The sequence below is a fragment of the Marmota flaviventris genome, chromosome 17 (assembly GCF_047511675.1).
Source record: "Marmota flaviventris isolate mMarFla1 chromosome 17, mMarFla1.hap1, whole genome shotgun sequence".
NCBI lineage: Eukaryota > Metazoa > Chordata > Mammalia > Rodentia > Sciuridae > Marmota > Marmota flaviventris.
In genome coordinates, this window is record NC_092514.1 from 32,094,787 (window position 1) to 32,106,083 (window position 11,297).

Consider the following 11,297-nt stretch of genomic DNA (forward strand, 5'->3'; position numbering starts at 1 on the left):
GGGTGGGTACCAGGGATTGAACTCAGGGATATTGACCACTGAGCCACATCCCCAGCCCTATTCTGTATTTTCCTTAGACAAGGTTTCACTGAGTTTCTTAGTGCCTTGCTTTTGCTGAGGCTGGCATTGAACTTGTGATCCACTTGCCTCAGCCTCCCGAGCTGCTGGGATTACAGGTGTACACCACTGTGCCGGGACTTTCCCCCCAAAATCATTATTCTTTGGAGAATCTTTCTGCCTCTAATTTTTAAAAGATTGATACCTGTTTTGAATGAAACTCTTCAATGTTCTCCATTAATTTAGATAGTAGCTCCCTCCCAGCAACCATCAGAGGCCCAGACAGAAGGGCATCATCTGGGGACCAACTGCAGGGGTCATTTTAGGGCAGCCTCACCATCAGGGGTTGGCTTGCAGGCACAGTTTCAATGACAAAATCACAATGTGAAATATCAAAAGAGTTTTTTTGTTTGTTTGTTTTCTTTTTCTTTTCTTTCTTTTTTTACTTCCAGATCCTCAAGGTAGGTAGGGTGACCAGAGAGAGGTAAAGAGTAGTCTTCCCTCCAGGTCTCATGTAGCAACAGTGAGGATGCACACAGGAAAGGATTTCCCCTATTTTAGGGTCTTTCAGGTGGGATTACTTTCTTTTGGGTACTCCAATCAACTCTGGTGGCAAAGAAAGCTGAGCAGTGTAGCATGAAGCTGGGATTAAAACAGGGCTCTGCAGAGGCACTTCTTATGGATCTTCGTCACCCTAGGCAGCAGTCAATTATGAATTTTCCATTACTCCTAAGACAATTGCCCCTTAGAAACCTAGGCCTAATCACTTGGATCAAGGAGGTAACAGAACCCACCAGGAAAGCCTAATCTACATGTGGTAGTATACATTTAAAGTAACTAGGATAAAAATGCCAATGAGCATGCAGAGGAAATTTAGAATCTGGCTCTCACTAGCCTCCCCAGCCCAGCTAGTGCCCTCCTCACCAATACATGCCTTAATTCTTCAGGAGTAGGTGCATTCTCTGGGATAGCTCAGGGATCGTGGTTAGTGGGTACTCTCAAAGCAAGTAGCACAAAGTAGCCCCATTTCATCATTCTCACTGAGTTTTTGGGTTCCTTCTTCTGAAATAATGCTTTTCAAATTCTAATGTGTAATGTGCACATGAATTGTGTTGCAATCTTGCTAAAATTCTGATCCAGAAGGTCTGGGTTGTTGGGCTGGAGTTGTGGCTTAGTGGAAGAGAGCTTGCCTGGCATGTGTGAAGCCCTGGGTTTTATCCTTAGCACTTCATATAAATATATAAGTATTTAAACAAACAAACAAACAAACAAATAAAAGATCCATTGAGAACTAAAAAAATAAAATAGAAGATCTGTGTTTGGCCTTGAAATTCTGCAATTTAATCTATCTCCCAGTGATGAAGATGCTTCTGGTCCACAGGCCACATTTTGAGTAGTGAGACTCTACCAAGTGCCAAGGAAGTTAGGGCTTTCAAATATATTAACTATGCAGTCCAAGCCTGAGTCCAGGCCTCAGTTAGCCAAGACAACACACTGAATCCCAGCTGAGTGTCAGTGATTCAGGCCAGATCAAGCCATGGTTTAATCCTCCTTCATTTAAGGTATTGTGTACACATTGCCATGCTTGTTCCCGAGGGTCTGTCAATGCACACTGATGATGTGTGCGACTTTTTAATGTATAGACTACCTCCTTGCAGAATGGCTTTTGCTTCTGCATCTGGGCTATGTTTTGGTCTGGTGGAGCTGCTGGTGGCCTGTCCTGGTCATGGTGGTGGTTCACAACTCTAAGCATGTGTGGAAATAACACAACTGTGCACCTAAGTGGGTGAGGTCACCAGATCTAAATTACACATTTCAACTGTTTTCTTTTCTTTTTTTCCCCAAAGCGTCTGTGAAAGAAATGTTGAATGTTGTCAGAATCAAAATAGAATCACTTATGTCAAATCTAACCAAAAATAAATAAATAAATAAAAAGTAAACAAAGCCAGGATGTTACGAAGGAAGGACTCTTAACACATGATTCACATGATTGCCTGATAGTTACCATCATAAAACACTCTGCTGGAGTCACTAACTGAATAGGGGCTGCCACAACCTTACACAAAAAGTATCTGTGCAAGGACATCTGCCCAGAAACATTCAACCTTGGACTGATACCACGCTTATTTATTGTTAACTACTGTGGCTAAGGATTATTTGCTTCAAAATATCAGACATAATTCTCATTAAAATCTTCCTCTTGACTCAATTTGGGTGTAGGAGAGACAGACAGACACTGGGGATGGAACCCAAGGGCACTCTACCACTGAGCTACATTGTTGGCTCTTTTTATTTTTCTTATTTTGAGACAGGGTCTTGCTAAGTTGCCCAGGATGGTGTCAAATTTGTAATCCTTCTGCCTCAGCCTCCCATGTAGCTGGATTACAGAGGTGTACCACAGTGCCCACAGTTCACTATGACAATGCATATTCCCATTGCAAAGCTTTGTTATCCCCCAAATAAATGTCAATATTCTTTGGAGAATGTGATTTTTAAAAAATTATTTAGGTTGACACATCTAACCCCAATTGCCGTTGGACTTCCCAACTGGTCAGAGATTTTCCTCCTCTCACTTCTTTTTTTTTTTTTTTTTTTTTTTTTACTGTTTTTTAAAAATATACTTATTTTATTTGTTCTAATTAGTTATACATGACAGTAGAATGTATTTTGACACATCATACATGAATGAAGTATAACTTCTCAATCATCTGGTTGTACAGGATATAGAGTTACACAGGTCATATAATCATATATGCACATAAGGTAATATGTCTGACCCATTCTACTACGGTTCCTACCCCCATACCCCTTACTCTCTCTTCAATACCCTCTGTCTAATCAAAAGTTACCTCTATTCTTCCCAACCCTACCCCTTGCTGTGAATTAGCACCTGCATATCAGAGAAAACATTAGGCCTTTGTTCTTTGGGGTTAGCTTCTTTCACTTTCTCCAGTTCCATTCATTTACCAGAAAATGCCATATCTTCATTCTTCTTTAAGGTTTGAGTAATATTCCATTGTGTGTATATACCACAATTTCTTTATCCATTCATCTGTTGAAGGGCACCTAGGTTGGTTCCATAGTTTAGCTATTGTGAACATTGATGTGGCTGCATCAGAGTAGTATGCTGATTTTAAGTCCTTTGGGTATAAACCTGGGAGTGGGATGACTGGGTCAAATGATGATTCCATTTTAAATTTTCTCAGGAATCTCCATACTGCTTTCAAGGGTGGTTGCACCAATTTTCAGTCCCACCAGCGATGTATGAGTGTACCTTTGTCCCCACATCCTTGCTAATATTTTTTCTTGTATTCTTCATGATTGCCATTCTGACTGGAGTGAGATAGAATCTCAGTGTAGTTTTGCATTTCTCTAATTGCTTGAGATACTGAACATTTTTTCATATATTTATTGATCCATTGTATTTCTTCTGTGAGATGTCTGTTCAGTTCCTTTGACTATTTAGTGATTGGGTTATTTGTGGTTTGGGTGTCAGATATATATATTAGTTGTAGGTGGACAAATACCTTTATTTTACTTTTGTGTGGTGCTGAGGTTGGAACCCAGTGCCTCACACGTGCCAGGCAAGTGCACTACCACTGAATCATAGCCCTAGCCCTTAAAGTTTTTTTTAATTATTTGAATATTCTGGAGATTCATGCTCTATCTGAGGTGTGTGTGGTAAAGATTTTTTTCCCATTCTGTAGGCTCTCTCTTTATGCTATTATTTCTATTGCTGTGAAAAAGCATTTATTGATTCTTGATTTTACTTCTTGCAATTTAGGAGTCTTGTTAAGGAAGACAATCCCTAAGCCAACATGGTGGAGATTTGGGCCTACTTCCATTAGGCTCAGGATCTTTGTTCTAGTGTCTAAGTTTTTGATCCATTTTGAGTTGGTTTTTGTGCAAGGTTAGATATAATCCCTATTTCCTACATATGGATTTCCAGTTTTCTCAGCATCATTTGTTGAAAAAGCTATCTTTTCTCCAGTGAATGTTTTTGGTGCCTTTGTCTAGTATAAGATAACTGCATTTATGTGGGTTTGTCTCTGTGTCTTCTAGTCTGTACCATTGGTCTATGTTTCTGTTTTGGTGCCAATACCATGCCATTTTTGTTACTATGGCTCTGGTATTGCCTCCTGCTTCGTTTTTCTTGCTAAGGAGTCCTTTGACTATTCTGGATCTCTTATTTTTCTAGATAAATTTTATGGCTGCCTTTTCTGTTTTTATTTGGAATGTCATTGAGATTTTAATAGGAATTGCATTAAATCTGTACAACACTTTTGGTAGTATGGTGTAAGTGTGTGTCTGTTCTGATTTCTGTTGCCAGCTCACAGTCTTTTCTCTTTTGGAAACATCCTCAAGTAGAATGCAGGGGTGAGGCTTCTCTGAACTCAGTGTGGACTCGATGCTGTGCCTGTGCACCATGGTCCTGTCCCCTCTGCTCTGTGCTGCTGAGTGATGTGCTGTTGACAAGTGTGTCACACTGGGTCCATCTTTCTTCTGTTGATGGACAGACTGGGAATGAACACACACAAGTCCCTGGGGATGCTGACTTTCATGCCTTCTGACTGTGTGGCTGGGAAAGCAAGTGCTGGGGCACAAGGAGGCTGATGTGGAATGTGATGTGGAATATGAGAGTCAGCTTTCCATTGCTGTAACACAATGCCTGAGGAAGGGTTTATATTGTCTGACAGTTTAAAAGGGTTTCCATCCAAGGCTGCTTTGGGGCCTGTGGTGAGACAACATATCATGGAGGAGCCTGTGGCAGAGAAAACTTCACAACTCATGTCTGGGATGCAAGTGAGAAAAGGGAAGAAACAGGTCCCTTCCAGTACACACCTCGGTGACTTGAATGAAACCTCTCACTAGGCCTGACCTCCTGAGTTCCACCACCTTGCAGAAGCACCATCTGGGGACTGGCCTTTAACACGTGGGCCTGTGGGGCACTCTGTCCTCCAGGCAGTCCTGCTGGGATCCATTCCTCTTGCTGCATGAGACACACCTACATTAAACAATTATTCTTGTTTCTATGAAACCCATATCCCACCAGTGCCCTTTCTGGTGAGGCAGGCTCAGGGCCTATGGGGTTGCCCGATCTTCACCCTGTGGGGAAAGCATGAGGGCTGCCACTTCAGGGGTGAGTTGAATGTAAAGGGCGGGACAGAGCCACTGACATTTCCTGTTTCACTTGCCATCCCCATGGCTACCCCAGTGTCTGTCTCAGCCAGAGCCTTTCCTGCCTCCTGGATGGCATGGCCTCCCCCAGCCTCTTCACCCATCTGGTCTAGGCCACAGGGGACTCCAGGCCTTGGAAACAGCAGGAAAGGGCACAGAGCTCTCGGAGCACATGGGGGGCAAAAGGGTGACCCTCCTCTCTGGAATCTCCCTCCAACCCTGACTGTGCCCCAGTGACCTGCCCCAAAGCCCAGGAGCAGCTTGGGGTGGCTGGGAAGGTGGGGCTCTGCCCTCAGGAGGACTTGCTGTGGGAGTCTGGCATAGGAGGAGAAGGGAAGAAATATGGGGAGTCCAGGAGGGGACTGAAGAGACCCTGGAAGCTCAACACTGCAGGTCCAGGCTGCTCATGGCCACTGGATGTGCAGGGAACATGGACAGCACCTCAGTGAGGGCCCCGAGGTCAGTAACCTGGGGACACTTGGGAGTCCCAGCAGGGTAATAGGCACAGGAGAAGAACTTTTGTATTCCTGGGGCCCAAGAATCTGCAGTCCCTGCTGATTGACTGGGGTATTGGCCAACATCAGAACTAAGACAACATAAAAAGGAAAAATGAATTTAATCACAATTTGGCCAAACAGTGGAAGAAGCTGACCTGCATCTGCCTGTCCCACAAACACTGCCACCTACAGGAAGGAAGCCTTGGGACACAGATGGGTAGGCCCTGGGGACCCTACTAAGGAGCATGGTCAGTTCCCTCCAGCCCTAGTTTTCTTCCTGAGCCAGGGCTTTGGCCTGGTAAATGCTTCCATCCTGGTCAAGGAAGGCTAGCCTGCAGGGAGCTGGGACACGGCAGGAAATGGCAGGGACTGAGAAAAAAGTAACTAGGAGCTTTTCTTTGAAATTTTCTGATTTTAATTGGGCGATGTCACTGTCCTCCATCTTGTCCATCCCACAGTCCTGAGGGATGTCTGGCTCCATGTCATCTGGCCCTTTATTGAGGGTTGATGCTGAGATCCCCTCAAGGGCACCCAAAACTTGATAGTGAAAAAGCCAACCTGCAAAGATGTCCACTGGCTCCACCTAGTGGAGGACATGGGAACCCTGCTGCAAAGCCTTGACAACACCTGGTTTGGGCCATCTTCATTTTGACAATTCCCGCATCTCTGAATAATTTTTTCTGAAGACATTACTGATTGTCCACCAAATGGTCTGAGCCCATGTCACCAGGATGGACTTGTCCCGTCATTTAGACTGATCTAAATGATCTTTTTAAAGGGGAAGTGACAGACTGTTAAGAGTCAGTGTCAAAAGATCAAATTTTAGCCAAATTTGAACAACAAAACAGGCTTAGAGCGGTTCCCAGGCTAAGATTTTACCTGAGTCTTAAGCACCTGCCTGTGTGGGAGGCCATCCTCACATGTGATCTGAGTTACCTCCCTGGCTGGGTGAGAGGCACTTAGACACATCTTTGTCTCCAGAGCTTTCCCCACCCTTCTCAAGTCAGAGGGCTTGTCTGTGTGGAGGTGTGTCTGGCCACAACCCCTGAAGACCCAATCGTCGCACCTGACCTTGGGACACTGCCCCCCTTAATCTTCACTGGATGGGATTTTCCCCAGAATTTTTTGTTCCCCAATAAAAGTCCACTCCCTGGTGTGTTCTTTCTCTCTCGCTGGCCTCTTCAGTAAACCTCGCTACTCTAATAGGTAGCTTGAGGCTGGAGGTAGGGAGAAGCTGTCCTGGAGCTGGTTTAAAGGTAACTAGAGCCTGTCTCTTTAATTCAGACTCCCGTTTGGATTTGCCTCGTAGCCGAACCTTCATTTATGAAGCCTGTGCTGGCCAAGGGCTAAATGCCTGGGGTCTGCCAGGTACAGCACCGGGAGGGCTTGCAGAGAAGGAGCGGCCCTGGTCAGCATCTGCCCTCCTGCTCAGCCCCAGGCTCCAGGCTCCCTGGCTGCACTCACTGTCCTGTGCAAGTTCCCAGGACCCCCTTTCACAGCATGGGACTCTACTTCTCTCCAGGGCTCTGTGGGTGTCCACCAAGAAGGTCACTGAGGAAGTCCGTGAGGACATGGGGCTCATAGCAGGTGCTCAGACCCACCTCCCATCTCATTCCCCATCCTCCCAACCCTGGGTGCATGGAGAACTTTGCCATCTGAGCCCCCACACTCTCCTCATTCACCCTTTGGCTACCTGCACCTGAATGCAATGCCAAAACCTAGACACTTTCTCTAATGGTAGATGCTCTATGCTCACATCCTCTCCCTCTTCCCCTCCAATCCTAACTGCCTCTCTCCCCCTGCAAAAGAAGGCTCAGTCCCACGCCTTGAGCTCCTGCACCTCCTGTGCCTCATCCTCTCCCTTAAAAGTGTGGATCCTGCAGTTCTAGTTGGGAGTCCATCTTTGATCAGGAACAGGCTCCTGGAGGCCCCAGATGTGGGGTCAATGAGGCATCAGCACAGTGACCCAGTGACCGTGGCTACAAACTCACACTCAGGGTCTTTGGGAAAACATTTTATCTGCAATTAAATCCTATCTTTATTGTGTTACAAAAAAGCACATGTCATAGGGGAAGGTGGAGAAGGTGAGAGCAGGAGGAAGCGATGGCCTGCATGGAGATGCACAGGAGACCTCAGCCCTGGAGCCAGACCGGCATCTCTGTGGTCTGTGAGCAGGGAGATGGAGGCCAGCAGAAGCAGCCAAACCTTGAGCACTCTGCTGTTGAAGCTGATCAGGAGGCACTTGGTAGACGCTTCTACTCCACCTCTGACCAGGGCTGCATTGGCCTTCACCTCCTTTCCACGTGGCAGGGCTGAGCAAGGCCATTATCTTAGAGGGCAGGGGACATCTGCAGTCCGGATTTTCCAAAAGAGCCAAGGCTGCCTTTCCATGTGAAGATGGCTTATGATTTTATTTACCTTTCACTACACCACTTCTTCCCTGGAAGGGCAGAAGTAAGAACCTCTCAGTGTCATCCCTCAAGCCATGGGGATCAGATCTTTTTTCTAGTTATGGTCCCCCCATCAGTCTGTCCCTTTCATCTATGGACTAGACTCATCATCTCAGGCCTGGTCAGGAGCACAATCTGCAGCCACATTTCCAGCCAAAGACAAAAACTACCCCAGCCCCCACTGTCCTCTAAAGACTCAGGAGACTCCCAGAACCTGCCAGAAGCTCACTCCAGAAGAGAGCTCAGAACTCACCCCACAGTGTGCATGAGTCTGCCATTGAGTGTGGTCACTGGGACAAAACATCCATAGAGCCTGGTGCAGTGGTCATACCTATAATGCCAGCTACCAGGAGACTGAGGCAGGAGGATCACATGTTTGAGGCCAGATTGGAGGATTTCCTGAGATCCTGTGTTGAAATTAAAAAAAAAAAAAAAAGTCTGGCAGAGTGCCCCTGGGTTCTGTACCCAGTATCACAAACCAACAAATGCATGCATGTTCTTTAAACATCCACACACTGATGTGCCAAGAGCCAGCATTAGGATCCAGGATGATCCCAGACCTGCCTGTGGAGGAAGCGAGTACCCATCAGCACCACGCCTGTCCCTGCCTCAGCACGCCTGGTCCTGCTGCCTGTCCACTGTCAGCTGAGCTTGGCTCAGGTGTGTCTAGGATGGGGTTGCCCTAGTCTTTATCTTGGCATTTGTTTTGTCTTGACCTGGCTCAGCTCAGCCTGGACTTGGTCTGGGCTTTTAGTCGTGTATGGACCCTTGGCCTTGTGACTTATCCTACTCTGTTTACACAGACTTCTGTGTGCTCCTAGATTTAACTTCAGTCTAGGTATGTCCAAGTCTCTGAACGAGCCCACCAACCCATGGGGCTCCCTTGGGGACAGCTGCTTGGTAAAGCGCCTGTCATCTCACTGGAACAGTCAGGCAGAACAGCCTCATAGCCATAGGACAGGACTTGGCCTCTCCTTAACCGGCCCCTGTCTGCATCCTTCCCTGGAGGGTGCTGCTAGTACCACACTGAGCATGGGCCCGGGGGCAGATGGGCCTGGGTTCTGGTACCTGCTCTGCCCCTCATTTCTTGGGTTCCACTGACAAAGTCACATCAATCCCCTGAGCATCTTTGCCGTTTGGAAACTGAGGGGATCACTGCTCCCTTACAGACTTGAGGCAGGTGGTCCATGACATCAGGTGTGTCGAGCATCCTGCTGGACTCAGGGCAGGAAAAAAGCTCTCAACTTAGGAAAGCTCTTTACTCCCCAGTTTTATCCCAGGATGGAGCCAGAAGCTCTTCCTACCCTTGTGCCTTTTCAAGTCGGACCGGACCTATGAAGTTCCTTCTCAGTGCCCCTCAGTTCCTGCTCCCACACAGCCGACTTGCTCTGTGCTCACATCCTCTCCCTGTTCCCCTCCAATCCTACTGCCTCTCTCCCCCTGCAAAAGGAGGCTCAGTCCCACGCCTTGAGCTGGGTGCTGGGGCAGAGGCCAGTCCTGCAGCTCAAGAGAGGGCCCTGCTTGTTCTGGAGGGTGATGGTGCCAGCTCTGTGGCTGTGCCCTTCTTGAGGGTGGCCTGCAGGCCTGGCCAGGGCACTGCTGAGGGATGTAGCCTTGCACAAGAATGCTCCAGGGCTACTGGAAGAGAGCTGCAGAGAGTGGCAGGCAGCAGTGCAGGGATCTAGAGGCAAGGGCAAGTGGCCAGGGCAGAGGCCTGTGTGGGAAAGGCTGCTATATACCATCTAGTAGACAAGTAGACCTTCCCCCAAAGACCCAGCTAATGAATGTACACATCGTATTCCACAGGCACATACCTATGGACCAAGGTCAAAACTTCAGAACCAGAACTGTGCAGGGGGGGGGGGGGGTGCCTTGTCCTGAGTCCATCTGACAGCTGGGTCTGTTCCTACTCCCTGTGGCCTTCTGTGCAGTTGCACCATGTTCCTGCCCACTCTGTCCAGCTTCTCAGCTCCTTCACCTTCACTCTTCATCACACGGAGTTTCCTCCCTTGGTCTGAAAAAGAATTTTCTTATCACACTGCACTGCCCATTTCATGGGCTCATCCTGCCTTACTGGATAAACACTTCCTCTTGCCCCTTTCAAGTGTTTTACAATTTCTAGAAGTGGACAAGTGAGCCAGAGTTCCTTCTGATTGTTCCAACTGCATTATTGAGCCCAAGGCATGTGAGCTTGAGGCTGGGTTGTGTGCTGGTCCAGTTATGAACTTACTTTCCATTACTTCCTACTGGCTTCTTGGCCTGTCGTTTATTTGGAAATATCCATTTCAACTCATCCTCAGTGACACTTGATTTTAAGAATTGTCTTTGCTGATCAGAGGGTGGCTTTGCTTTTATTTATGTTTCTGAGTGCCAGAAAGGTGGATGCGTTTGCCCAACCTCTGAGCTTTCAGTGAATTCTTTTTCTCCTGAAAGTTCCTGTTGGTTGCTCCGAATGAAGGTATATATGGTTTTCTTAAACTCTAACTTCAGGTTCAGAGGAGCCCTGCAGAGCCCAAGCCAAGCTGTCATCTTTGGTTTGGGTTCTTCTAGAGGGAAGCAGTGGTGGAGGCTCCAGGAGAAGAGTCATTTGGAGGGAACAGAGGGCCAGGAGAACCCTGGGGAGGGAGAGCAGCCCTGGAAGCTGGATGGAAGCAGGGGAGACAGCAAGGGGGTATTAGCCTTCACAGTTGGGCTCTAGGACAGAGCTGGCCCTGTGGCCCCAAACCCTGCCAGCTCTGCTGCATTCTCCCTCAATGCCATGTGCATGGGAACATGTGTGTACAAGTCATACTCGGCCATGGCAGGGCTCACACTTTGACATTTCAGCCCACCCTATGCTGCTAGGACCAGACTCTGGGCCTCCTGTTCCCTGCTGTTCTCACGGCTTACGACCTGGTGATCTCTCCACCAAGTCTTGCTATCACCCATGCTCAGGATTCACCTGAGTCATGTTCAGTTGCAAACATGGCGCTTCTCTACTCCAGGTCCCTTCCTGGCCATGCAGAGTACGGGTCCCATGAGGCATCTACAAAAGGAAAATCGGCAATCACCACCTGTTGCAGGCTGGTTTGCTGTTTTGTTCATTGTCTCAATTTAATGATGAGATGGAGAAAAG